The sequence below is a fragment of the Mus pahari genome, chromosome 7 (genome assembly GCF_900095145.1).
Source record: "Mus pahari chromosome 7, PAHARI_EIJ_v1.1, whole genome shotgun sequence".
Lineage (NCBI taxonomy): Eukaryota > Metazoa > Chordata > Mammalia > Rodentia > Muridae > Mus > Mus pahari.
In genome coordinates, this window is record NC_034596.1 from 23,032,306 (window position 1) to 23,038,439 (window position 6,134).

The window sequence follows — 6,134 nt, forward strand, 5'->3', positions numbered from 1 at the left end:
AGGTACAAGTGTAGAACAAGGTGGGTACATGCTCGCCTGCATGGACAGTCCCCTTGTGTAGGCAGGTTCCTTCTACCCTGCAGGAGCCAGGCTTCATCCAGCTAGTGACTGAGGCTACTAACATGGCTAGCTGCAGACTTCTCACTCCAGTTCTGGGGTTCCAGGTTGGATCACTAGGACTGCAGCTCACATAGGTCACGCGTTAAATGGACTTTTGTTGAGTAGCCTGAGATCTTAAGTTTAGCATCACCCTGTCGAGGGAGAATGTGTACGTTACTTTACCCATGGACTGTGGAGGCTGAAGTTTTCAATCAGTCTCTCTTCTGCAGTAGTTCTAACTGCAGGGAAGAATTGTGGTGCTGCTGGAGCTCCTGGCTTAGAATCTACTCTTACCTGGTTTGGCTCATAAGCCTTAATTACGGGTTTATATTTANAGCAGCATTGAGATTTGATTAGGAAGCAGGAAAGGCCTAGAGATCTAAAATAAATAGTGGGAAGAGAAGTTAGAGGGAGAACCAAACTGTTTGGGTGACTGTCCCAGGCAGTGCTGTGCTGGGATGCCCTGCCCTGCTCATGCTCCACCCAGAACCAGACACCATACTCCATACACCATACACCATACACCATACACCATACACGATACAGGTGCTTAACCTTCTCTGGAGCCTGTGTGCAGCTCTGTGAAGCCAGGCACCGCGAGACCACTGCTAGACCCTAAGCTCTTGTTACCGGTAGGACAGCATTGCAGACTTCCCTGCAATTCATAGAACTATACTAGAAAAACACTTTAGCGGCTGAACAAAAAGATTATATTGGATGATAATCTGCTGCAGAGGAGTGGAAGTTATAAACCAAAGAGCTATTGCCAGGGAGTTTAGTGGTTCTGGGCAGCACCAAGGAAGGTTATCTAGCAGCAGCTGGGGAGCATATCTGATGACAACCAGAATGGTAAAGGAGGAAGTCAGTCAAGCGTGGGCCAGGCGCCTGGAGTGGGCCATACCAGGGAAATGCTTGCAGAGAGCCTGGTGTGCTTTGTGTGTTGTGTCTCCCATGGCTTAAGGCTGCAAAACCCCTGGTGTCTTGCCATGAGACCTCTAGCATGCGGCTGTGTAGTCTCGGTATGTGACCAGGCTGCTCGCTGACCAATGGAACTGCGTCTTTCCGTACTGTGATCCTTCTCTGGGTGACAGACCAGTGGCAGCACACTTTTCATCTCTTTCCAGTTCGCTTCCTCCCGTTTCTTGCCTTAGGCTGAGGAGCTAGGGCAGGGGCAAGGACAGACAGGCGTGGCATCCTGTCCTTGTAAGAGCTATAGGATCGGACTGTATGCTGTGATAGTCCAGCCGCCCTGGGAAAGGATCTGGACAGTTGTTATGGAACACAGGTTTCTGTCATGGAAAGGCTCACGTTACAAAAGAAAGAGGATTAAAATGTTGACGCCTACTTTGAGGTCCTAGAAACTTCACCATGAGGGTTCTTGTGTTTAGGTGGAGTGGCATCTTTCCTTTTGTCTACTTGGCTTGGTAAGAGCAAGTGGAGTTCCTGGGGTGGGGCTGTCAAGGCTGGAGGCTGTGAAAGGGGTGTAGCCACTCTGGTAACTTTAACTTGGGATGTTTTGCGCGTTCTTGTGGGATGCAGGGCTTATGAGTTCAATGGCTGTTTGGTTTTTTGGTTTTCTTTTCTTTTCTTTTTTGTCTAAGCATAATGTTTGGGATTCATTGTAAGAGTGGTTGTTTGTTTGTTTGTTTTTAATGTCTTTGGACTGAACACATTGCTTGCATTTAAAGGGATTCCTTTCTAGTGAAGCATCCATGGGGTGCCATTAAAATAAGGCGGTGCCATGTTTGTTTGTATTAAGCTGGGGCAGGTTTGGTTTGTTTCACAATTTATTTCCAGTGTGAATGGGAGGGTGGGAGGGAAGAGAGAAATGAGTCAAATGTTGTGCTTGTAATTGTAATTAGATGATGGGCAAGGGACTTAAAACTTAAGTCTTTAAAACTTATGTCCCTCGCTCATCATCAAATTGCAATTACAAGTGAACCAACTGGGCTGCCTAGGACTGGTCAGGGAGCACTGTTACTGTTAAAACAAAGACCATGGACCAGCAAGGTGGCTCAGCAGGCAAATTGCTTGGACAGTTCAGATCAGTTACCTGGATCCACGAGGTGGAGAGAGAGAACAGGCACCCACCCTCTCTCTGACCTCTCCCCCAACTCCACACACATACACTAAATAATAAATATTCCCAATATTACATCACAGAAGCGACTTTGAGTCTAGGCTGAGCCTGTTGCTAACTGGATTGTACTGGGTTATCTACACGCGCCTAGCCTTCTGCTCCCAGCAACACTCAGGGTAGCCACCTACTTGATGTTCATGGACGAGGGTTTTCATGTATGCAGTTTAAAGATGCATATTTTGGGGTGAGGAAATGGCTGGGTGGGTAAAGGGCCTGAGGATCTGAGTTCACACCACAGGTACCACAGTAAATGCCTTGTGTGGCTGTGCACACCTGTAGCACTAGGTCTGAGCATGAAAGGAAAAATTATATAAATTCAAAGTTTGGAAATGTAAAATTAAAAGAGTAAGTTTTAAAAATTCAAAGACCCAGGGCTGGACACTGAAATACGAGCCCGGCCATAAAGATAAGGAAAAGAATGCAGGAACTGGGCTATCAGGCTAACTCCAAAGCTATCTGGCAGGAAGGCACCCTCCTTGTTTACTGAGAATCATACATCAACCAGGTGACCAGCTACCCCCAATAAACCTCAGACCCTTTGGAATTTCCTGCCACCAACAGCCTTGGTGTGTTTAAGTGAGCCATATGTTACCAAGGACAGCTCTGCTGGAGAAGAGCTGTAAACCCCAACTCTCTTTGTGAACTCCCTCCTCCTCCCCCTTCCTTATGGATTTTCTTTTAAAAAGCCCTCAGTTAAAATGAAAAGAAATGAAATTTAGGGCCTAGGATTCATGTAACTTATGAGGTGTTTTGTTGTTTTGTGAACTTAGAAGCCTGACGCTGAGAATTTAAGGTTCAAATAATGTGAGACATAAAGGGTTCCTTTAATGTAAACTTAAAGACAGCCTGGGCTGCCTTGAAACCAGAATCAATTAATCACAGAGACAAGAGAGAGAGAAGCAGGAAAAGGAAGCTTAAAAGTGCCTGGAGTTGTAAATTACTCGGATGCATGGTCACTCTGATAAGTCCCAGGTCTCTGGCTCCCCAGCCCTCTATTCTTCTGACTTGCTATGTTTGAATGAGCCAATCACTGGTGGCTGCACAAACTCTCCCTGCCCCCCCAACCCTAACCCTACAAAAACCCCTTACTTCTGAGGGACTGGGTCGACTTCTCTATCTCCTGCGTGAGATACGAGTCCACCCAGAGCTCTGACATTAAAGTACCTCGTGTGATTACATCAAGACGGTTTCTCTGTCGTGTTTCTGTGGGATTCCCAGACTCCTGTGACCTGAGGACCCGAGGGAGTTCCTCACGAGGGGGTCTTACAAGCAGCTTACAGGAGGGCTGCTGCTGGGCTTGCCCGGTGCTGGGCTAGCTCCAGATTTGGGAGAGCCCCCCATCTCAAAGGAGTAAGACAGGGTATTGACAGAGCAGGACACAATTCGTCCTTCTCTGACCTTCCTGGCACATGCCAACAGCCTCACACAGTAAATAAATGAAAATAAAACATGGCAGCCAGGTGTGGTCATACCTTTAGACCCAGCACTCTAGAGGCAGAGGCAGGCAGATCTTTGTGAGTTCAAGGCCAACCTAGTCTATAGGATGAGTTCCAGGACAGCCAGAGTGACACAGAGAAACCCTGTCTTGAAAAAAACAAAAATAAATAAATGCATACATACAAATGTATGTATGTATAACAAAACACTAAAGTAAAGAATTTAAAAGCATATCCACCAAACAAAGAGCTACACGCCTCTACGGAGTGAGGCGTCTGAGAGGAGAGCGGTGTTAGAAACCCGAGGCATCTTTAAACGTTAGGTCTTTGTGGCTTTGTTGCACCAATGTTCCAAGGTGTGTGTACTCTGCAGAGTCTTAAGCAGTAAACTGAAACACACCAATTCGTGGCAGGTCTTTAGAACCCACAGGTAACAATAGTGAGCATTTATTCAGCATGTGCCTCAGGGTGAGGGCCAGCTGAAGGTGTCTGTGACTGCCNNGGAGACACTTGGCAGCTGAAGAAAGCCTCGCTTTGGTAGTGAAACCTTTATCCTGTGGAAGGAGTTTCAGGCACCCATGCCTGTTTAGCCACCGTTGGTGTTGTTGCTTGAGTTAGGTGTTTTCTTTGGGGGTGAGGGGTGGGGAGTGGAGCAAATTTTTACCCTTCCTCCATTCTGCCACTCCCAGGAAACAATGAGCTCCTCTGTGGAGACTTCTCATTTGACAGCTTGTCACCCTAACCCCCCTTCCCCTGTTCCTTCCTGAAAATCCTATCTGTGGCTTGCTCTGTCTTTCAGTTGGCTTTGCCATGCCTATGTTTTGGTTTTTTTAGTTTTTTTCATATCTTTGCTACTTTTAAACCAGAGCAGAACAGCTGTGGGTCTGGCCTGCTGTGGAGTAGATATTTGGAGGCTGTGGTTCTTATAAATGGAAGACATGGTTCTTCCTGGCCTTTTGTTAAGTAGATGAGGACTTGACCTGTTAGTCCACAGACTTTAGCCCTTCTCATGCTTCCAGTCCCTTTACAGGGTAGTATCATCCTGGCTGGTCATGTGAGCACCAGTTGGAACACCTGAAGGTGATTTTGGTGTATGAACTACCCAAGCCCAGGTGTCCCAAATCCCCAGCCACATGGCCTGTTCCTGTGGGTTTGGGGACATGAGGGGTCTGGCATGGCTGTGGCATAAAGCAGTATTGGAGAGAGAAGCTCCCAGGCTTTTGTGGACAGTGGTTCCCTGAAGTGTCTATGGGGAGGAGGAAGGAGGTGAGAGCTCTCTGACTACCAAGTTCCCAGGCCAAGTTGATCACCGGTTACATCCTTTGAAGTAACAGTATTTATAGGAAGTAGACTGGTAAATGTATGTATGTTTATGAATTTATTTGTGTGTGTGTGTGTGTGTGTGTGTGTGTGTGTGTGTTTATGTGTACATGTGTGCTCATGTGTGTGGAAGCTAGAGGTTGATACTGGGCTTCGCCCTCAATCACCTTCCACCATAAATCTTGAGACAGTCTCTCCCTGAATCTGGAACTCACCAACTCTCATCTCAGCTGGTGAGGATGGGCAAACCCCAAGTATCCCCTTGTCTCTGCGTCCTCAGCACTGGGCTTACAGTCCACGATGTCACGCCCAGGTTTTAGTTGTGAACCAAATCCAGGTTTTCCTGAGTGGTGCTAGGCTAGTACCCAAATTACTCAAATCATTTTATCCGCAGTAATGGCAGTGAGGTTTGGGGCTNATCCCCCTCATCCACTGTGGACAGAGACTATTACAAGGGGTTGGAGCTCTTCTGCCTTGGCTGGTCATATGACAGCAGGGTCCGGGGTTACAGTGCTAGTTACTGGGCAGAGCTGGTCGCACACTTGGTTGCTTTGATTTTCNGATCAAATCTGCCTCTGTTGAGCCCCTTACCCTACCCAGAAGAAAGCAGCAGGTGTGTGTGTGTGGGCGGGGGATGCTGCCCTTCTTGCTAGCCTTTGGTGAATGCCTAAACCAGCATGGGTACCACTAGGCTTAGCCCAGGATGCCCATGACAGCCCAATATATTCTACAGTGCTACTTCGTGAGCTGTCATAAGAGCCGTGCTGCTCTCTAGGAGGTCTTCACTGTCATTCATACTGTGTGCATCTGTTCCCTTAGCCCCACTCACTGGTGTGTCTGTGTCCATCTGATGGAGGAGGCCCAGTTAGGAGGAGTCAGCCTTCTTGATAACTTCTGAAGCCTTCTAAGTTGGGAAGAACTTTCATAAGGAGGAAGCAGATGCATCTGAATGAGAGCATGGGAGCGAGGGTGTGAGGCAGCGCTTCCCTCAGGCTCTGCACTCAGGCTGATCCTGGCATCTGCTCCTGCTTTGAGCCAAGGCTTGAAGCTGGGGATCAAGGGGAGGGCAGATTTGTGTTGGATTACTGTGAAACCCTCTTGTCAGGGGAATGGCTCTGTGGGTCAGACACTTCCTGGAA